Source organism: Peromyscus eremicus, chromosome 10 (genome assembly GCF_949786415.1).
Source record: "Peromyscus eremicus chromosome 10, PerEre_H2_v1, whole genome shotgun sequence".
In the NCBI taxonomy this organism is placed as follows: Eukaryota; Metazoa; Chordata; class Mammalia; order Rodentia; family Cricetidae; genus Peromyscus; species Peromyscus eremicus.
Genome location: NC_081426.1, coordinates 10,825,273 through 10,848,210, shown reverse-complemented (window position 1 = coordinate 10,848,210; position 22,938 = coordinate 10,825,273). Strand labels below are relative to the sequence as shown.

Below are 22,938 nucleotides of genomic sequence, written 5' to 3'. Positions count from 1 at the left end.
GGGTCATGTCACAACTCTGCCCTGGAACGGTCTGTATCCTAAACTGACCACAACTGAGGAAGGCCCCAGTGTGACTAGAGCAAACCTTTGCCCTCATCTCTCTCTTTTCTGATTTCCAGACCACTGTGGATTTCAGTTATCTGGGGTTGGGGGTTGTATCTTACTTTAGAAACCTACAGCAACATTGTCTCACTAGTACTGGACTTTGTCAGAAACGGATGTTGGATATTCGAGGTAGATTTGAATAGGAATGCAAATTGTTTTAAGCCTCAGGAAATCACCTCTGAATCTGAAGACGCCAAGGCAGCAGGGATAAAACAGGTGTAAGGTCCAGCCTGGGCTACACAGCAAGCAGCAGGACAGCCAGGGATAGGTAACAAGACCCAGTCTCCAACAACACCCAAAACAAACAATGCATTTTGTAGGGTAAGAAGATGGTTTTTGCCAGTGTGTTTGTTTCTGGGGACTTCCTTCAAGTACTAGTGCACGCAAAGGGTTAAAGTCTGTGAAGTGATCACTGGACAGTAGCCAAAGTATTGAGACACACCATAGCTCCTGGGAATGAGTACCAAAGCACCGAGGCACTGCCTTAGGGTTCAAGGTGAGGAGGTGGGGGAGTGCAGAGGGGCATGCGGAGAAAGCTAAGCTACACACAAGGACTGCAAAGCCCGAAGAGTCGTTCACGCCAGGTTAAGAAGTGCCCTTTCCAGAAACCCAATGAAGGAACGTGTGTACGGAGGAGCTGTTTCAACCTGTCCACACCCTAGGTGACTTCCCCACAAAACGGGCGAATCCGGGGCCGAAGTGATCGCCACGCCTCGTGTCTTTGCCTCCTCAAATCTCAGTGCACATGCCCACCGGACTTCACACCGGGCTGTTTCAGGAGCGGGCGCTGCGTGGACGCGGATCAAGTTTGGATCAGATCCACTCGGAATCCGACCGCCCGGAAAGTGGGCTTGGCAGCGGGGTCTGCCTGCAGGCTCCGCAAGGGACCCGCCCGCGCGCCCCTCCAGCCCGTCCCGGGTTACGCCGCCCGCGGCCCCGCCCCGCCCCGCCCCGCCCCGCCCCGTGCGGCTCCGCCCCGTGCGGCCCCGCTCTCACACGGTTACTTGCGTGACTGACCCGGGCCGGGAGGGCTGGAGGACCGCGCGGGAGGAGGGAGTGAGAGCGCGGGCCCGCCCACTCCTCGCCGCCAGCCTCTCCTCCTCATTGGCCACGGGCCGGCATCCATCACCCCCACGTGGCGCTCGGATTGGTGGAAAGCGCACTTCTAGAACGAGGAGGGCAGAGTGACTCCGCGGGTCTCCCGCGGCTCCTTTTCTCCTCCCCCCCGCTCAACGTCCACCCACCTCTCCCCACCCCCATCACTTCCCCCGCCCGGTGCGCGACAGTGTCCTTAGAAGACTCATTGGGCCAGGGGCGAAGCCAGCCACCTAGCGAGCCCCACCGCCATTGGTGGACGGTCACGCCCGTCAAGGCGGCGCGCCCTGCCACTGGGCATCCTCGCCGCGCTCCCGCCCCGCCGCCTCCTCCCTCGCGGCTCTCCCCGGCCCCCTACCCCGCCCGCCCCGCCGCTTCTTCCCGGTCCAGCTGGGCGGGGACTGCCCTAGGACTCTTTAAAGTCTGTGAGTCACTGCACAACCCATCAATCCAATTAAATGTCTTGAGCGAGCCGAGCGGGCGGTGCTCCCCGCCGCCGGCCGCCCCTGCTCTCGGCGCCCCGCTATCCATGGCTGGCTGGCTGTACTCCTCCCGGTGCGCCCTCCTCCCGCATCTCGCCAGCCACGGCAACTTCCCCTCAGCCAGCCTCTGCCCCCAGGCCGCCGCGGCATGGGCTAGACCCCGGGCCGCTTCTTGCCGTCTCCCGTCCAGCCCGCGCGCGGTCTCGCCCCTTTAGCTCTCCTCGCCCGTCCCCGCCGGTCCCCCGACAGTCAGTCCATCACCCGGTCGGCTTTCCTCCGCGGGGCAGCGGTGGAGTCCCCGCGGGCTCGGTAGGAGCGGGCGCCCCCATCCCGCTCCTCCTCCCGCTCCTCCGCGCTCCCACCCGTCGGGCTCCCGGTCCCGCACCGAGGGACGCTCCGACCGACGCCCGCTCGCCGCGCCGTACGACCCGCCCGGGAGCTGGACCCGGCGCCCACTTCTTCGCGGAAGGTGAATACGGCGCGGGATTTTGGGTGGGGTGGTCTGAAAAAAAAAAAAAATGTGGTTGCCGGGCCACTTTTGGGAAGGGTAGGGATCAGGTTGTGGTTGGAGGTTCCCGGTCCGGCGTGGATTTGAGGAGGCGACTCCCTCCTTGCCTCGCTCGCTCTTCCCCCGCCCTTGACGCCCTCCTTCTCCTGTCTTGCTGTACATGTAGGTATTGCCAGACTTCCACCAGCGGGGCATTATGCCGCTTGTAAAATAATTGGTGCTGGCATGCTTTCTGTCTTTTGAATGCCTAAGTGAGCAGTGATAGTCAGCGCTGTGATCTGATAGACTGAGTGTCCTGCAAAAAGTGTAAAATGCCTAATGGGCACATTTTCCTCTAAATCAAAGTTAACTTTCATTCAATGAAGGCAAAGCAAAAGGTGTTTTTAATTTGAATGCATGGTAATAGAGGAGGAGAAGACTGGTTGCCTAGTGGCATTGCTTAGTGCTTTTATTTTGAAGCATTTTTATGGGTTTTCTTCGGAAAAATGTGAATTTAGTATTAAAGGTTATGAAGTCTGAACCTGTTGGAGGAGAGCAAGGTAAGATGGGAATCCAGCAGGGTATGTCCACTTCAGTTTTCCTCTGCTCTAGGGAGGCATTACAACACAGAATTGTGTCTTTCTCAGTCACTGGACACGGTGCAGAGCTGTATGGATTGAAAAGCAGTTTAGATTTATTTCTTTTGGTATACCTTTTGTATTCTTGACTATTCTTTAAACGTTACTCTACAGAATTTCGTCAATTTTAAATTTGGGTTCTCTATCTTAAGTGCCTCCAAACTACAGATACCTACACCTAGTTATCTGCTTCACGAGAATCTTACCTTATGGATCTTTAATATTTATTTTGAGGTAAAAGAATGATAAGATATGGTTGCTCCGACCTGGATTCTGAGGTTGCTGTTTAGAATTCAGTAGTTTTAAGTTCGTATTGCTTTCTTTAAATCGAGTTCTATGCTAGTTGTCCACAAGATTTAAATTAGGCCAAACCAGACATGTTTTGAAATATTAAAGTACAGCATTGGCCTCTTAGTAGTTCGTTTTCGACTTCTCTTTCAGACTAACCAGAATAAGTTGTTACTAAATTTAATTTTAAAGAATAGACTGTTCCTGTGCTGAAATCTGCCAAGTTGCTACAGAAAGATTTCTTTTTAAAGAGCAGGAATGTGGTTATGATCAGTCCAAAGTGGTGAAGCTGAAAAGTAACTTACATGTAAAAATGCTGTTTTAAAGACATGCTTGTCACCAGCTCCCAGGCCTTTCAGTGTGTTTCAGGAAGACTCACACAAAGACTTTTTGAAATTTTTTAGTAAATTTACCATGTGACTTTTTTCATGAGGGTGAAGCCACATAGCACAGGGGATCCTGCTGTCTGAATTTGAATTTTGTCACTGCCTCTCACTGGCTCTGTGACCTTGGACAAATTTCCAACAATCTGGACTGTAGTGGTTCTCTCCAGAAAGAATCCTCTTTAAAAGTTTTTTTCTTTCAAGGATTAATAAGATGCTTGCAGTAGGCTACATCGTCGTTGGAAGATAGGTGTCTGTGTGGTATTTAATAGTGAAGCCCCAGGGGCCGGGGAGATTGCTCAGTTGGTAGTCCATTTTCTAAATTCAGATTCTCAGCACCCACAAAAATGTGGCAGCCTTCCTGTAACCCCAGTACTGGGAGGGGGAGACAGGGACTCTTGGGGCAAACTAGCAAGTTAGACTAGCCAAGTTGGCAGGCAGGCTCTGGGTCCAAGCAAGAGACCCGAGCTTAGTAAAGAGATGTAGAAAGAATGAGACAGATACGTGATGTCAACCTTTGACCTCCACGTGGGCACATGTGCATCTGCACAGACGTGTGAACAACCATAAACACATGCACGCACACCATACACACGGGGGTGGGGGGTGGGGGGTGGGGTGGGGGGGAGAGCAGGGCTCTGGAACAAGGCTGCTAGTGCTCAGCAGGAGCCCATCTGCCAGGGAGGCTGAGGCAGGAGGATGACCTAGTCCAGGATGCAGACTATAGTGGAACTTTGTCTCAGACAGGCAAACCAACAAAGAAACTAAAACCAAAACAAAATGAAAAGGCTCTTGACTCGGGTCCTGCAAGTCTGTGTGTTCTTGGCCAGGCTAACTGGATATTGATCTATGAAATGGTAACAGTAGCAATGTCTCCTCCATGCTGTTATGAGGACAGAATGAATTCACATGTGCAGAGACTTTGAACAGTGTTTGGTAGGTCTGCCCAAGTTTAGCTCTGTTATGTATACAGGTGACTTTAGAAGTGGGTTTGGGAATCCAACCTAGGACTTTGCCTAGTGAAAGCAAGCGCCCCACCACTGATTGGCACTCTTAGCCTCCGTGGTATAATTTTTTATAAAGAATCATTGGCGTTAAGCAGGCTTTTATCATGTGCCTGATGTTTGAACTATATGTGAAATGTTTAAGAAGTTCAGTTATCAGAAGCCAGATCTGGTGGCACATACCTGTAAGCCAGGACTCCACAGGCAGAGAAAGCTACAGGTTTGAGGCCATCTTGGTCTCTATATAAAGTTCTGTGCCAGACCTTGTCTCAAAGCCCCTTCAGAGCGGCGGGAGAGAGAACTCAGTGACCAAATTGCTTGCTTTATAAGCGTGAGGACCTGTGTTGGGGTCCGGGGACCCCACATTAAAAGCCGGTCTGGTGGTGCAAGCTTGCAGTCCCAGTCTGCAGCTGCAGCAACAGGCTGCCGCCGCTCACTGGCCAGCTAGCTTAGACCTGCTTGGCAAGCTCCAGCCCAGTGAGAGGCGCTGTCTCAGAAACAAAGTAGACAGCGCCGAAGCCATGACACTTGAGGTTGTCCTCTGACTTCCACTTGTATACACGTACCTGCACATGGGGACATGCATACACACAAGTGGAGGAAGGAAGCTCAGTTATCGGGCAAGACATACTGTAATATACCTGTAACCCCGACACTCAGGAAGCTGAGGCAAATGATTGAAATGAAAGGCTAACGGGGATGATAGAGCGAGACATTGTTTTGAAAAATGGTTTTTAGTTTATTGGATGAGTTGAGTTGTCCACACACTTTCACTTTTTTTTTTTTTTTTTTTTTCTTCATTTTGAGAGGCTCTCGCTCTAGTCCAGGCTAGCTTCAAACCTGTTTAAGCCTTCTAAATACTAGGATTACAAGTTCGAGGCACCATTGTTTACATTCTTTCATTTAAATTTGCATAGTAGCCCGTACCCACCGCCACTATAAAATTGTTATAGAAATCACATGGTGGTGGTTGTTCGTGGTTTTCGCCTGTAAAACTAAAGTAGCATTTCATTTCTGAGTTCATTGCTGGTGCCTCGCAAAGTACCTGGCATATAAAAAGTGGATAATGATGTGGAATTAATTGAACAGTGTTTTTTTTTCCAAATTATTTATGAATAATTGAATGTACATTTTAAGTGTGATACTGTAGAGAATATTATTTCTTGTAGAACTGAATTTTTACTTTGTCTGATGTGGTGGTTCACACCTTTAAAATCAGCACTCAGGGAAAAAATAATTTTTATTTTAGTGCTTAAAGGGTACATGAAATTTATAATTTATTTTTATTAACAGATTTTTAATTCTGGAGATTAAATTGAAATAATCTGAAAAGGCATGTCTAATATCTTCCTTTGTTACCTGACATGTCCAAGTTTTAATCAACCCTTTCTGACTTTCAAGCTTTCTATCATTAAGTTGAACGCTGTTATTCATTAATGTTAACCATACAAATCAGATTTTGGAAAGTCTCAAATGGTGACAAGATATAATTCTCTGCTTCAGAATTAATAAAGAGAATGTATGAGCCTCACATTGAAAGGTAAGATGGCATCACTTCCTCAAACAAGAAAGTTCCATTCAGGAAGAAAACTCTTGAGCAATCTTGATAATAATTAGCCGCTGAGTGGTTGCAGTAATAGTGTGGTAGGAATTATAATGGAGGTATGTGGAATCAGTAACTGAAGCAATCTTCAAACTTTCCCACGTTTTTAATAGGTATTACGCAATGGCGATTTTTTTTTTTTTTTGAAATGAGTAAATTTGATGGGGCTACTACCTTCGTTGTTTATAGAATCCTTTTACTTTACATGTCAATAGAACTAGTTTGGCTACTGTGCCCTCTGCAGTTATACATGCATGATTTAAAAGAAGGATCTTCATTTGAAAAATCGGGAGTATGGCCGAGTTTTATAAGATTGTTAAACCTCTGGTTACAGTAACCAGGTAGTTAGTTCTGTGTATACAATCCTTTGTTTAATCAAATCATACTACACGATTTAGTTGACCATATTGTATTTTCATTGGCTAAAACAATCACATTTTAGAAAACTTGTCCTCCTTTTAAAGACAGAACCCGTTCTCCCGTGTAGCCCAGGCTGTGCTATGGCCCTCCTCGGGGTTCAGCCTTCCGACTGTTTGGATTGCAGCCATGTACCCCACATCTCGCTGTTCATGTACCTTTACTTTGAGAGGGGAGCCTCAGAGCCCTGACTGGCCAGGAACTGCGTGGTCCAGGCTGGTCTGGAGCTCTCAGCAATTTTCTGCTTCAGTCTCTGGAGTGCTGGGGTTGTAGGTGTGAGCCGCTACACCCAGTTAATCTGAACAAGACTTTAAGAAAGAGTTTATAAGGCCAGTGAGGTCACTCATGGGGTAAAGGCATGATCACGTAAAGGATGATTAGTTACATCTCCGGGACCCACATGGTGGAAGGACAGAACTGACCGTCAAGGATTGTCCTATGCACGCACACACACACACACACACACACACACACACACACACACACACACACACTCACTAAATAAATAAAATAAAATAAAATAATAAAAAAGAATGTATAGGCACTTAGATGCAGCATATTAAGTATCTGGTCTGAAAATGGAAGGCCTCATAGTTTTCACTGAAGATGTTTTAGCGTGGTACTGTTTTTCTCGTGTTCTCCCTGCGCTCCTGTTTTCTATGCTGAGTAGGTGTGGCCTGGTATTCCTGCTGTAGCCCTCATCTGGCCTCAGCTAATGGCAGCTCTTCTTGTCTCGGCCTCCAAAATACTGTGATTATAAGCATGGGCACCATGCCTGGTTTTGAAAATGACTTTTGTTTTGTTTTGTTTTCAAGACAGGTTTTCTTTCTGTAGACCAGACTAGCATTGAACTCAAGAGATCCATCTGTCTCTGCCTCTAGAGTGCTGGGATTGAAGGTGTGTACCACCATGCCTGGCTTGAAATATGTTTCTTAACTATACTTCTATAGTTCTTTCTATGCTTTTTAAAATTTTTTTATTTTATTTATGATTTATTTTCGAGACAGGGTTTCTTTGTGTAGCCCTGGTTGTCCTGGAACTCTCTATGTAGACCAGGCTGACCTCAAACTCAGAGATCTGCCTGCCTCTGCCACCCCAGTGCAGGGATTAAAAGCATGTACCACCAAACTGGTGCATTTAATACTTTTAAGCCCAAATCTGTAAGCAGACAAAATACCAATGAACATAAAATAAAAATGAATTGAATGTATGTATGTGGGTATAGAGCCAGGCTTAAGACTTCTTTTCAAAACAAACAAAAGAGAAAACGTTAAAAAGAAAGTCAAAGGAAAATTCCTTCATTGTTTCCTTTCAAAGGGAGTACTTGGCTTTGGGACCCGTCTTAGGACTCATTTATAGTGTGCCATTTGAGTGCCGTGGAATATGCGCACGAGGACAGAGCGGCTCGCAGGAGGTCGTCTGTCCCAGGCAGTTCTTCTCATTTAGGTAGACAAGCAAAGGCATGTGCAGAAGGGAATGCTTTAGAGGTCCCCTGCCTGCCTCTAAAAGTGAATGGGGATGCTTTATGATTGTCTTCTTTGTTGTGGGGCTTTCTTCTTTTGTTTATTTTGTTTTTTAAGACTGGGTCTCATGTAGTCCAGGTTGGCCTCGAACTCTCGATCCTCCTGCCACCTTCCAAGTGTTGGGATTACAGGGCTGTACCACCACACCAGGATTTAGGAGTCGTTAAAAATTTAGAAGATAAAACGGGGGTGTGGTGTTGTGTGCCTTTAACCCCAACACTCAGGAGCCAGAGGCAGGAGGATCTCTGAGTTCGAGGATTCACTACAAATGGGTTCTAGGACAGCCAGGGCTACACAGAGAGAAACCCTATGACAAATAGACACACAAACAAATAAATATAAAAATAAACATTAGAAGGTAGCTGAACATGGTGGCACATGCCTAGAATCCTAGCACTTGGCAAGTGGAGGCAGAAAGATCAGGAATTCAAGCTATCTGGTGTGTTCAAGGTCAGTCTGGGCTTCATGAGACACTGTCTCAATGTAGAGAGTTATATATAGGCGTAGAGTTAGCCTATTATATAAATTCATCAGAATTCAGCTTTACTCTTTCTCTAATGATTTGTAGTTTTCACAGCCTTTTGATATTATTCACCTTTTAAAGTGAAAGTGAGATGTTAGTGTACTCAGAATAGGACCTATTGATACAAGTGAGCCCCACACAGAAATATTATTGAGTCTATTCAGTATTCAGGATAGTAAGTAGTAATCCCCCAAATGTGAGTTTTTTAAGCAGAAATCCTGTTTTTCTGACTGCTGGGATTGAACTGTGGACTTTGTGCACGCCAAACACATGCCCTGCCACTGAGCTACAGCCCCTATCCTATAGGAAGCACCTTTTTTTTTTTTTTTTTTTTTTGCTTTTTCGAGACAGGGTTTCTCTGTGTAGCTTTGCGCCTTTCCTGGAACTCACTTGGTAGCCCAGGCTGGCCTCGAACTCACAGAGATCCGCCTGGCTCTGCCTCCCGAGTGCTGGGATTAAAGGCGTGCGCCACCACCGCCCAGCTGGAAGCACCCTTTTCTGTTTTAAGATTTATTTTATTTTTAATTATGTGCACATATTTACTTTATTTATGTAGGTATGTGCACATGAGCACAGTGCCTCTGAGGCTAGAAATGTTGGATTGCCTGGAGCAGTCGTGAGCCACCCGACTTGGATGCTGGGTACCGAATTTGCTCTTAACTTCTGAGCTATCTCTCCAGCCTGCTCCCAGGAATCAACTTAAACAACAAAAACAGAAACAAAATTGCCAGGCAGTGGTGACGCAGGCCTTTCGTCCTAGTACTTGGGAGGCAGAGGCAGGCTGATCCATGTGAGTTCAAGGCCAGCATGGTCTACAGAGTGAGTTCTAGAACAGCCAGGACTGTCACACAGAGAAACCCTGTTTCAAAAACAAAACAAAACTAAACAACCCAAACCAAATAAACAAAATAAACTTACCTCTTGGTTCTTACTGTTAACAGCCAGTCGCTGGAAACAGCAGTTCCCATCCATTCTCTGCTTTTGAGTGTGAAGTCCGTATGGATGGTTTGTGTGATTCTCTGCTTTTGAGTGTGAAGTCCATATGGATGGTTTGTGTGATTCTCTGCTTTTGAGTGTGAAGTCCATATGGATGGTTTGTGTGATTCTCTGCTTTTGAGTGTGAAGTCCATATGGATGGTTTGTGTGATTCTCTGCTTTTGAGTGTGAAGTCCATATGGATGGTTTGTGTGATTCTCTGCTTTTGAGTGTGAAGTCCGTATGGATGGTTTGTGTGATGGCGTGAGTGACTCTTGAGCACCGAATGTTTACTGTTAATATGTTAACTAGTCAAAACCCACCTTTTATTTAAGCATTGTTTCCCACAGCCCTCTTCCCTTTGTTATAAAATTCTTTTCAATTTCTTACTATTCCTGAATGAGTTTGGATTCGTGTGTGTGTGTGTGTGTGTGTGTGTGTGTGTGTGTGTGTGTGTGTATGTGTGTGTGTGTGTGTGCGCGTGTGCGTGCGTGTGCATTCTTGTGTGTATTCCTGTGACATTTTTCTTACTTTTCCTTGCTCTTTTCAAAGCCATTGCAGGTCTTTTGCTCTGTCACAGTAGTTTTCTCCGTTCGCTCTCTGTGCGTCTTCCAGGGCAGGACATACAGAGTTGGAGCTTTCATTTAGTTTAGATCGCTTTGTTAGACCAGTGGAAAAGCCTTTTCCTTAGAAAGATTTTCTTTGTCTTATGGAAAGATGAGCATTGGTTATCTTACCTGCACAGGTTCAAAGGCTACACTGTAAACCCAAGATGTGTCTCAAAGTTTGTGAGAGGTGGCGACAGGAAAACACCTTTGTTATTCACTGATTTTTCTATTAGTCTGTTTTATGGGGGAGGCCTACAGCCTGCTTTCCTGTTGACATTACTGTAAAGTGTCTCTCACACTTCAAGCTTTGTTTCGCTCCACGCCGAGTGACTGGTGAGTTTGTAAGCTTCCTTTTGTGTGTGGTGACTGTCCCAACCATGTTGAGATGACTTTCCTGAGAGTGTCACAGCGTGGGGAGGAGCGGCTCCTTTTGTTTTCAATTCTTGAAATCGAGTCGGGACATCAGGCCTTGTCCACTGCGGAGTTTTCCAGACTCGCGCACGTTGCTGCATGATTAATGTCCCTGCTGAGGCTGCATCAGCCTTACTGTCTTCCCTGGCCTGAACTCAAACGCAGTGTCTCCGTTAGGGTAAGTGTTGTTGCGTTTTAAGGGTTCTTTACCTAGAAAATCAGAGTATGAAATGAATGCTTTTTTCTTTCTTCGTGATGCTAAAATCAGCCCAGAGCACACACTGCAGATGCCCTACCACTGAGCTGTACCTGAAGACCCAAGTTCGTCTCTCAAAGTAAGAGTTCCATAAAAATCTTGTGAGAAAAAAAAAATTCCCAAGGACCACAGTCTTTGACTTGGTGGCAATGTTTGCTGATTTCCCAATCTTCTTCACGTTATTTAGACATCACAAATCAGGTGTCCTTAAATCCCATTCAGTAAAATGAATAGGCCTTTCTTTTGAGACAGGGTCACACTACGTTGCCCAGGCTGGCCTTGAACTTACTTTGTAGTCAGGCTGACCTGAGACTCCTGATCCTGCTGTGTCAGCCCCCTCAGTGAGTGCTGGCATCATAGATGTGCACCCACAAGGCGGCCTGGCTCTTCCTTCTGATTTAGAAAACAATCTGCTAATTTACGTTTAATTTAATTTAATTTTATGTGTGTAGGTATTTTGCCTGCATGTATGTCTGTGCACAGTTGGTGTGCATGGTGCCCATGAGAGCCAGAAGAGGGCATCAAATCCCTTTGAACTGGAGTTACAAATGGTTGCTGGGGATTAAACCCAGGTCCTCTAGAAGAGCAGCCAGTACTCTTTCTAACTACTGAGCCATCTTTCCAGTCCCTGTTGTTACATTTTACTTAATTCAAATAAAATTAGACACACAGTATTTTGGTCCCTAGTGTGGGCCAGCTAGGCAGTTTGTATTGTAGTGGAGAAAGGAGCCCATGTCCCCTCTCTGGAAATCAGATTCCAGAGGGCTTTGGTGAGTTCAGAGCTTGGTAGCTGCTGTTTGGAGCAGCTACAATTAAACATTGTAGAATGATGAAATGATAACAGGAAAGAATCTTTTTTTTTTTTTTTTTTTTTTTTTTTGGGTTTTTCGAGACAGGGTTTCTCTGTGTAGCTTTGCGCCTTTCCTGGAACTCACTTGGTAGCCCAGGTTGGCCTCGAACTCACAGAGATCCGCCTGGCTCTGCCTCCCGAGTGCTGGGATTAAAGGCGTGCGCCACCACCGCCCGGCTGATAACAGGAAAGAATCTTAATGTGGGTTTTATGTCCTTTGATTTTGCATAAAGGGAAACCCAATTCCGACCACAAAATCCATTTGAGTAAACAATTTTTATTTGAATTTGAGTTGAGACATCAAAACACAACAATGTCAGTTTCTCCCAGAAATTATGAATCTTCCGTATTTATTAATCCTGGAAAACTTTACAATGACCATGGTCTGGAATTTTTCCTAGGTTTTTATTAGACTTTTTAAGTTATTTTCCCTTGTTCCTTTGTTTCCTTTGTGACAGAGCTGGAAAAAAAAATGGTAACAATGAATGTTTCACAACGGGAATGTAGCCATGTAGTCCTCCCAGCGCCATTAACCAATTAAGAAGTTGGCTTAAGTTTGCTTTGCCTGGTGTACATGGGAGCTAAGGTTTTGTTTCAGTGACTGCGCTTCGGTCATTTCCTGCACCAGTGAAACTGTTAGTGTTGGTTCCCTCTCAAATAGCAAAGTGAATATGCCTATTTTTATAAAGTGCAAGTAGCATTGCACATGACATGTAGTGATCATCGTGAATTATTATGTTTTTTTATTTATTAGGATTTCATACATGTCCTAGGTTCTTAGAATTGTAGTAAGACATGGCATCTCCCCATACTAATGCTTATGGTCCACTCGGAGACAAAAGATCCCTGCAAAGAAATTAAACCCCTTGTATTGGGCGGTGTGTAATGGAGCATAATGGAAGGTCTGGTGTATGCCACAGCAGGAACTCAAGTCCTAGATCCAGTGGACCTGCCCTCTGGAAGTTCTGGACGACCTTGGGAATCCATCCTTTCTTTAAGTTTAAGCAACATTGGTTAGAGGGCTTTTGTGTCTTGGACAAAGAATAGTCTCATCTCCAGCTACTGCACAGACTCTCAGTAGGGAAGCGGGTAAAAAATGGGGCAGGCATCCTGGCTCTTGACGACGCTCACTGTCCCCCTGGGAAGCAGCAACTGCACCTGTGAGCAGAGTTTAGAGACATGGTGTGGGTATATTTTAGATTCCTGAGTAAAAAATAAATAAATAAGAAGCCCTCTGCTGGGAACTGGGAAACAGCAGTGAGGATGCTGTAGGCCGGGGAGTTCCTGAGGAAGGATGAGGATGCAGCCTTTGGCAGTTACTAAAGATACCTTTTCCCCAGTGTTGCCTGGAATAGCCCTGTCTGCCAGGTGGGTATACCTCGGCCTAATTTGGCAAACTTAAGAAGTCTGAATATATTGCTATAATTTGTAAATAATCCTTCTAAATTACTTTGCATTGGAATTAGCAGACAAGCTTGTACCTTAAATTTACTGTTGTTATTTAGTGATGGAATCTGGACCTAAGGCCACATGAACTCCAGGCAAGCACTTTTCTGCCAAGTGGTTTTTCTAGCCTTGGATTTAAATTCAAATACAATGCTGTGTGACTGTGGTTTTGTTTAAATTTTTTTCTGAATGTTTTGAAATGCTAACATTATTTTTAGACCACATGTTTCTTTATTTGGGACTATGTCTAAGAATAATATAATGCATTCCTGTCTCTTAGATTTCAATTTAGGGGTAAAAGTCTAAAATCTCATATTTTATCTGTTATTTATTTACTTACATACATATTTTTTGGTGTTTCAAGACAAGGTTTCTCTGTGTTGCCCTGGCTGTCCTGGAACTCACTCTGTAGACCAGGCTGGCCTTGAACTCACAGAGATTTGCCTGCCTCTGTCTGTTAATGAAAATATTTAGACACTTCTGTGAAGACTTAGGAAGAAAAACACCCCTTGAAGACTTTGTTTTCCTGCGGAGGGCATCATCTCTTTTACCCATCCTTCAGTCCGCTGATTAAAAAGTCCATCTAGCATAGTCATGTGCGTTATCTCTGTTGCTAATGATTTCAAGGATCTGTATCTGTGTCAAAACATACCAGATGGTAGTCTAACATGTTGTATGATGCCTGTAATCCCAGCACTTAGGAAGTGGAGGCGGAGGGATCAGGAGTTCAAGGTCATCCTCTGCTACATAGTGAGTTTCAGACCAGCCTGAACTGTATGAAACCCTGTCTCAAAACAACAAGCTGCCATGTAGGTCAGTGGTAGAGCATTTGTTTAGCATATATGAAGTCCCAAGTTCAATCCCAGCACCACCCCATCTCTACAGAGAGAGAAAATTTACCAAATTGAGTCTGTGGTGGTGCATGCCTGTAATCTACGTTACTTGAAAGGCTGAGATGGGAGGATTGAGTTAAAAAAAAAAAAAAAAAAAAAAACTACCCAGGAAAGACAACACATCAAAATAATAAATGAACTTCACTAAATTCAGTATTTTAAATGCATGCACTTAATGTGTAATCAATAAAACTTTTATTAAAGCTACCTAGATTATAAGTCCATTGTTATGACAATCTCTATTACTAGAATTTTTGTTTTGTTTCTTCTTTTTCCTCAGCAGGATCTCTTGCTTGTCACTCATTTGGCTAAGATCAAGTGAGGGGACAGGGTCAGACTCTGTAGCCCAGGCTGGCCCGCCTTTCTCAGCTTCCCAAGTGCGTGGGTAACACGTATGAACAACCACACCTACCTTTGAAGTATATTTTTGAGTTTGTGACTTTTAATCACTTATCTGTCTTATGTACTTTTTAGTCACATATGTTTTATATCTTAGGCCATACATACATTTTAAACAAGAAAGATGAATAGAACCAAGGAGGCATGAGGAATGAGTGTTGGTTTAAAGTTATGTATGGGACCTTGGAGAGCTTTTCTTCATATGTAAGACTCACTGGAGTATCTTTAAATAATTTTTCACAAATTTAAATGTGGAGAATTGAAGTTGTATATTCTCCAAGGGATCCTTTCCTTATAGGTTTACTGATTATGACTCATCTTTGACACAGAGACAGGAATATAATTTTAGTCAAGCTTCTCTGTTCTTTTTATAATAATCCTGTGGGGGTAAAGTGGGGTGGAGATGGTTCGTCAGTTAAGGGCACTGGCTACTCTTTCAGAGGACCTGGGTTCCAGTTTCAGAACCCATACAGAGGCTCACAATCGTCTGTAACCACCAGTTCTGGAGGATCTGTTGCCTTCTTCTGACTTCTGTGGGCACCAGGCATGCGTGTGGTGCACATTCATACATGCAGGCAAAACACTCATAAATATAAAATAAAATAAAAAATCTTTAAAAAAAAGTATGTGTTGGGGGAATGGAGGGTGTCTGGAGGCCAGGGTTCAGCGCTGGGTGTCCTCTATCCACTCCCCCCCCCCCCCTTTCTGAGAGGGTTCTCTCACTGAGCTTGCTTTCTAGGCTAGATCAGCTGGTCAATCCCTTCCCCCTAGATCTCCCTGTGCACCCACAGTTCCCGCCGGCACTGGGGTCACTGACAAGCATTGCCTGGGCCCACCTTTTCTGGGTGCTGGGGATCTGAGTTCAAGTCCTCATGCTCACAGGGCAAGCACTCCATCTACCCAGCCATCGCCCCAGCCCTTGCTTTTTGTGAATGGGGTAAAGGGCTTAACGTGTCTCCGGAACACATTGTTTCTCTGCCCTTCTTCTCAGTTCTCTAAACGTAATTTACAAGTGGAGCCCTAGACTTTCTAGGTAGACTTGTTTAGAGGAGAAATGAATCTGTTCCATTCTTCTACCCCCCAGTTCTTGTTGTTATTGTTTTAATGTAGCCCAGGGCCTTTCCATTGCTAAAAGTGCACAGTACTGAAGGTTCAATACAAGTTTATCAGGTGATGATTTCATGTTAATGCAGCATTTCGTAAGTTACCCAGTGTGTGTTCTGGGTACATTTCCTTCTTGTTGTATTTAATGCCTACATTAAGTGTAAAAACATTGTTAACTTCTCATTGATTAAAAATAACCAGGAAACATGATCAAAATTTCGACTCTGGCATCAGGACTGTCAGAGTTAATGAGTTGTGACTTACCAACTCAAGCACTTTCTGCCATCCTAGCAGAGCACATGGAAAGTTGCCCTTTGCAGGACACAGCCCAGGAGTGAGGCCCTGGTTTGGGTGCTTTGGAGGTCCCCAGGTAACTTGAATGCACAGACACACTCACTCTGTAGTGCTGTCTTGATACTTTATCCCTACACATACCAATCTTTAAAATAAAAAATAATAATAAAAAGAAAAAAGAGACAGTGTCTCTCTGTGTAGCCCTGGCTGGCTCGGAACTCACTATGTAGACCAGGCTGGCCTTGATCTCTTGGAAATCCACCTGCCTCTGCTTGCCATCCTCAGTGCTGGGAATGCAGTGTTCACCATCCTCACACCCACAACCACCCTTTTTGAATGTGTAGAAAACCTGCCAGGGTGATCCAGCTAACGCTCCGTCCTCGCCCTAGATTGGTGGGTGAGGAGCCTCTTGCCGAACTCGCTCTCTGCCTTCTGTCTCTGCCGCTCCCCCTGCATGCTTCCTTCTTCCCTGTATTAAATGAAAGCTCGGACATGATGGCGCTGTAGTCAGGTCCTCAGTGCGGCTCCTGAGGATACGGACGTTCTCCTGTGTAACCACAACACATGATAGTGAAGAGAAATGGACAGAGGATCCTGCTAGGGTGTTTGGAGGAGAGGCACTATATCATTTCACATAGTTTCTGACTTAAGTATTGAATATTTGTGTGAATATGGTTTTTTGTTGTTGTTTCGTTTTTTTCGAGACAGGGTTTCTCTGTGTAGCCCTGGCTATCCTGGAACCCGCTGTTTAAACCAGGCTGGCCTCGTGTTCACAGAGATCCACCTGCCTCTGCCTTTCAAGTGCTGAGATTAAAGGTGTGTGCCACCACTGCCCAGCATGAATAAGGCTTTTGAAAAGAGGCTTTTTTGTTTCATTTTGTTATTTTGGTTTGTGTTTTGACAGTGTCTCAGGTGTCTGAGGCTGGTCTCAGAGTTGCCATGTAGCTGAGGATGACCCTGAACTTCTGATCTTCCTGCCTCCAGCTCCCTAGGGGTGGGATTACAGGTGTGCACCATCAGACTTAGTTAACTAAAGTGCTGGGAGTTGAACCTGGGGCTTTGTGCTCACTAGGCAAGCACCGAGTTGAGCTGCATCCTCAATAGATGTTTTCGGTTTCTGAGATGGGGTCTTACCATGTAGCTCAGGTTGACCCTGAACTCCTCGGCTCAGGTGGTTCTCCTGCCTCAGCTTACAGAGCAGCAGGGGCTCCAGGCCTGTAGCACCACACTTGGGTTTTTTATTTTTCATCCCGTGTTGGTCATTTCTGCACTGCTGACATCGCGGCCCTGAGCGTTACTCTTTCAAAGCCTTCAACTGTACACGGTTGGCATTCCAGCCAGCAGCATCTCCCCTCCTCCGGTACGAAATGAGATGCCCTTTGAATAGTTATTCTCTTCTGACTAGGAAAAAAGCTGTGTTCAGTCAGCTGCTGAGCCGGAACTGAGGCCTTCATTAGTTGTGTCTTTGAAGTTGAAATGATTGACTGCTCCAGTCACCTGTGGGTGTGAAGGACGTGAGTTCCGGAGCCCTTGGTGCTCCCCAGGAGGCTGTCATGTAGCGTTGTGTATTGAGCAAGTGCCCTGTGACCTCCTAAGCAACGTGCTTGGAAATGGCAGGTGATACTCGGGCATGCTGAAGTTCAGCAGTTCAGCCATGGGGTGTCGAGTAGAAACTAGACAGTTGGTCAATCAGATTATACATTTCTGGGCTTCAGATGTCCTGTTTTTCCTGTGTACACTTCTAATTGCTTTATAATGAGACTGTCAAATTGCTAAATGTAAAGGAAACAAAAATCCAAAAGGCCAATTTTAGAATTTGTCTGTGTGTGTGTGGGCATAGGTCTGAGTTCATGCGTGTGGAGGTTGATTCTAGGTGTCTTTCTTAGTGGCCACTCTCCACGTTACTGTTCATGACAGAGTCAGTCTCTCTCTGAAGCTGGAGCTTACGAACTGGCCAGGCTGGCTGGCTGGCTAGCGAGCCCTGGAGTCCTCTGTGCTGGGCTTTTTATGTGACTCAGGCTCTCAGGCTTGTGTGACAAGCACTGTACTGACTGAATCCCTGCTCTTGACATTTTAAGTTAGGGGATGGAAACTATTAAGAATGAGTGAGAGGGCTGAGGATGTTACCTAGCATACCCAAGGTTCTGGGTTCGATTCCCAGCACCCTCCACCCCCACCAAACGTAATAAGAATGAGTGAGAGTCCCTGTTCATTTGGTTTGTGTTGTGTTACTATTCTTCTTGCCTGTTGCCATCAATGGCAACTTAACGGCTTTGCTCTATATAAAGGTTGGTTTCCTTTACACATAAAACTTACAAATGGCTGGGACGTAGTTCAGAGGTAGACTGCTTGCTTAGCATGCATAATGCCCTGGGGTCAGTACCTAAGTTAAAAGAAAAAAGAAAGGTGTTTTACTGTCAAAAATAAATAGGTAGATAAATAAGATCAAATTCATGAACTTCCTGCTGCTTCTGGAGGTGAATCTCCTCTATAGTCGTTCTTTGTTCCTAGGGTGTCGACGCTCCTGCCACCAGCCTGTCATCTGAGTCCTTTCTTGCGAGGTGACTTGTGTATTCGGGTGTCCTTGACTGTGTGAAGCTGGTCACAGCCATTTTCTAGCCTGAAGCCGCATCTGTATATTTCTGTGAAGGCTTTTGGCATCAGTTTCTGGAGCTCCTGGTCAGGAGGAACTCGGGGTGGCCCTTCAAGTTCCTGGGGGTATTTTAGAACGGTGGCCAGTGTCACTTGTTGGAAGCGACCCTGGCAACGTGGAACTGGTGTCCTGGTTTTTGTGCTGCTGTTGTGTCTAACTGTGAAATGGAGGAGTGCTGATAACACTTCCTACTTACTTAGCAGGTTTTCTGCCCTGGCAGTCAGAGGAGATGGCCAGTACAGGCAGCGCCAAGCCTGTTTCTGTTTCTTTTTTTTTTTTTTTTTTTTCTTTTCTTTTTTTTTTTTTTTTTTTTTTTAATTTATTTATTTATTATGTATACAGCGTGTATGACTGCAGGCCAGAAGAGGGCACCAGATCTCATTACAGATGGTTGTGAGCCACCATGTGGGTGCTGGGGATTGAACTCAGGACCTCTGAGAGAGCAGTCAGTGCTCTTAACCTTTGAGCCATCTCTCCAGCCCCCTGTTTCTGTTTCTAATTCTTCATGTAACGTATAAAACGTCCACTCTTCAGCTCTTTGTAATGCCCTTCTGCAAATCATAGAGTAGCATTTGCCGTTTCATTCCCACTTCTCAGATACTGAAAATAGATCGCATCTCAGTGAAGGATTTGTTCCTGTCAGCCACAGAGCCAGAGCAGAACACCGGACTTCATCTTGTTGCTGAGCTGTGTTTTCTCCCCGTTCAGATAGCCGTAGAGGACAAGAAAGTGCGGTCCGAGCAGTGGTAACATCCCCGTGTCTCTTTAGCGTGTCGGCATTAGGATTTAGGTGTGCCCCTGAAGCAGGCTCGTCCCAGGTGTGAGCAGGATGTGCTTCATGTCTTGGTCAGATTGCTGCCCCAGAAGTGGTGGGGACTTGAGGGACGTTATGAATGCGGCTCCTGTTTCTTTTTGCCCTTCTAACTGGTAGCACAGGTTGCGTTCTGTCAGGGAATTTTATGAATGGGCAAATGTTCAAGAGCCATATTTTTTCCTTTATAGTAAGAAATGTAACAAAATCTCTCCCTCGGTGGATCCAGTTAGAGTGTGTTAGTACTGGAGCGATTGCTTCCGGAATTGTATGTAAAAGCCCTACAACTCTTCAGATGAAGTCGTTACAAATTCTGATCACTAGAGCTTTGGAGTTTGTCCATAATTCTCAGTAGTGAGTGTTTGTAGAACTTGGTGGAGGGCTCTCTAAGGACCAGAACTGCTGCATTTAGATTGTCTTCTCAAGATTAAAGAAAGGGTGAAGTTTGTGAGTGGCAGTTCCCCTACTTCTGAGAAACAGAGTGAACGTTGTGTTTTGATCAGTTTTGCTTCATCTTAGTGACACGTAAGAAGTATGGTGTGCACACACCAAGAGATTTTATTGTTTTAGTGTCCCTCAGTATGACTGGTGTGCACGCACGCACCCATGCCACATAAAGAGTCCATTCTTGCTCACATGCAGCCCAGGGAGGCTGGCCATTGCGCTCTTGGGCTCAGTGGAAATTGGCAGCCTTCCTCCTGTACACAACAGCCTGACATCAGCCCAGGATGTGATAGGACCCACCTCAGGACCATGGAGGGCCTGGCTCTGGTTCTCTTCTGGCACACTCACGCAATGTAGTGCTGAGCAATTGGTTAATGTCAGAAATTTGGGGTAGCCCTTTAAAAGTTTTAAAGGTATAGTACTTACCCTTGGATTTTCATACATAGTCTAAACAGTACAGCAAGGCTAGACAGTTGTGGTTAGTCATATTTCAGGAATGTACCAATGGCAGTGACTCAGACCCAAACCTTTGGTGTCTCCCCCCACTTTGATTCTTTTGTTGTTGTTGTTTTGTTTTGTTTTAGGATTTCTCCGTGTAGCCCTAGCTGTCCTGGAACTCACTCTGTAGACCAGGCTGGCCTTGAATTTGGAGATCTGCCTGCCTCTGTCTCTGCCTGTTGGGATTAAAGGCATGTGCCACCGCCGCCGCCGCCACCACCACCGCCACCCTCTCCCATTTAAATGATATGGGAAGATGATTTATGAGCCTCCTCCCCACCATCCATCACCCTCTCCTACCCCTGTCAAGACCTCTGCGAATTAAAATCATGTACAGTGAGGAACCCATAGACAAGCGAGATAGCCCATTCGCTGCTACTGAGTCTTCTGAAACACTTAGTAAAAGTCTATACTCCCCAGGTGGTTAGAAACATTTATTAACTGGATGACCCCATGGCTCGTTTGCCTCTGAAAGCTATGAAAAATTGAGAGGATGAGCTTAATTTCTTGTGTTGCTAGTGGAGGAGACAAAAGTAAGGTTTGGAAGTCAGCGTTTCACTTGAGAAGGGGCGGTTTGAAGGGCTTCTGGTTACGATCAGACTTGTTTGGGCTGGAGTGATAGTCAGTCAGTTAAGTGCTTGCTGACAAAGAAGAGGACCTGAGCCCAGGTCTCCCAGAACCCACATTTCTTAATCTTTCTTTTTTTAATTAATTAATTAATTAATTAATTAATTAATTTTTATTTGGGCATATGTGTGTCTACGTGAGTTTATGTGCACCATCTGCATGCAGGTACCCACAGAGGGCAGAGGGTCATGGGGCCCCTGGAACTGGATTTACAGACAGTTGTGAGCTGCCTGATGTGGGTACTGGGAACTGAACTCTCTTGGAAGGACAGTAAGGGCTCTTAGCGACTGAGCCGTCTCTTCAGCCCCCAAGAACCCACATTTAAAAAAAAAGGCGTGTGGCGCTTGCAGTCTTGGTGCCAGGGAAGGGGAGAGAGGTGGATCCCTGGAGCTCACAGTGCAGTCCTCCTGATGAGCTCCAGGCCCGTGAGAGACCCTGGCTCAGACAAACAAAACCGAAAACAAAACAGGAGTAAACAGAAGACATGTTTGATAGGTGTTGATTAACCACAGTAAGCTGTGCAACCTTAACGTCTCTGCTAGAAGCCAGGACCCCCAGCTTGCTTGACTTCCAGGGTTATGTTTAGGGAATGTAAATTAATGTTGATTTTCACTTATCCCTAACAAGATGTTTTAAAATCCTGTCCATTTAAAATGCAACTGCAGGGCTCTGTAGTGCGCTCCTAGCATACACAAGCCCTGGGCTCCATCCACAGTGCCACATAAAACAGAGCATGGTGGCACATGCTTGTCGTCACAGCACTAAGGAGCAAGAGGCAGCTGGATCAGAAGTTAAAGGTAGAGTGAATTTGAGCTCAGCCTAGGCTACCAGAGACCCCTTCTCAAAAAAGAAAAGAAATGCAAAAATTACTATTTTATAAATTGCTTTTTAAAATTAACTTTGACACACAGTAGGTACTCAGAAATACATTTAAATAGTTATCATGCTCTTAAAATATTAGCAAACTCAACTAGAATCTATACAACAATTGACAGTGTATTCAAGGAACAAAACCAAATTTGGAGTAAAAGAAACATCTTACTGAATAATTTTACCGGAACCAAAAGGACTGTTTATTTTGCATTTTATTTCATTTAACGGGGGAAAAAAAAGTTGTGCCCTGAAAGATGAAACTGCCCGTTTTTAATCCTTCGCGGCTGAAAGAAGAGAGGCGAAGCACTCAGATCTGGCCCAGACAAAGAACACAAGGGACTGTTCACCATCGTTCCCTTCGTTCTCTGAGTGACAAAGAAAAGGAGTAGGTAACAGCTGCCAGCCAAAGACTCCTTTCTGCAGTGAGGCTAACAGCGTGGGGCTGCTGCGGACTGGGCGGCCTGCGTGGTGGGCGGGGCCTGGCTGCTGTGAAGGGCGTGGCCATGCAGCTGGGCGTAGCCCGCCCGGTGCAGTGTGGAAAGCAGCCAGCAGCCAGGATCTGCCCCAGCCAGCTTTAAGTTTTGCTTTTTGTTTGTTTGTTTTTAAGACAAAGAAAAGAAAAAAAGAGATTCCTAAGGTGTCCCAGCTTACCATTTTACAGTAGTGGACATTTTCAGCTCTGCACGCGATTGTTATAATTGGAAACAAACAGAAGTTCCGGGCAGAGGCCAAATTAGATAACTGCCCTCAAGCCAAGTAGTGCTTCCACCGTAATGCGCAAAGCAAATGATCTTACTGTCTCTTCCACAGTAGAACACAAAGACTTTTCATTTTAACCCTTCATTAAGGTATTAGCTTAAAAAAATCAGAGTTGTTGAAAAATACTATTTTTGAAGAGAAATGTTAGTTAGTACCGTGAGATTTGAATGGTTTTGCATTCTTTTTCTCATTAAAAAAGTAGTCTATGTGAGTGCCATGGCATGTGTGTGGAGATCAGAGGACAGCTTTTAGGAGTTGGATCCCTCTTTCGACAGTGTGGGTTCTCCGGACTGTCCTCAGCTCAAGCCTGCACAGCAGGCGCCCTCCCCCAGCCCTCCCGCCGCATGCCGTGTTACAGTTTTTAAGTGCTCTCTCGAGCTCTATCCTGTGTGACACTTTAACAACATCTGCCCTGGGAAGCATTGCCTTCCTGTTTTAGGAATGAGACCCTATGGTTTTAGACTGTCCAGCCTGTCTAGAGCTACCCTG

The 22,938-nt window shown here is 45.5% G+C and overlaps 1 protein-coding gene across 1 annotated transcript in view; it reads left to right on the top strand.

Moving 5' to 3' along the window:
- The first annotated feature begins 1,383 nt into the window (after positions 1 to 1,383).
- Sertad2 (SERTA domain containing 2) overlaps positions 1,384 to 22,938 on the top strand; it is a 111,412-nt gene continuing 89,857 nt past the window's right edge. Inside the window, exon 1 of the mRNA XM_059275388.1 lies at positions 1,384 to 2,151. The gene's annotated coding sequence lies outside the window, so the exon portion shown is untranslated. The remainder of the gene's footprint in view (positions 2,152 to 22,938) is intronic.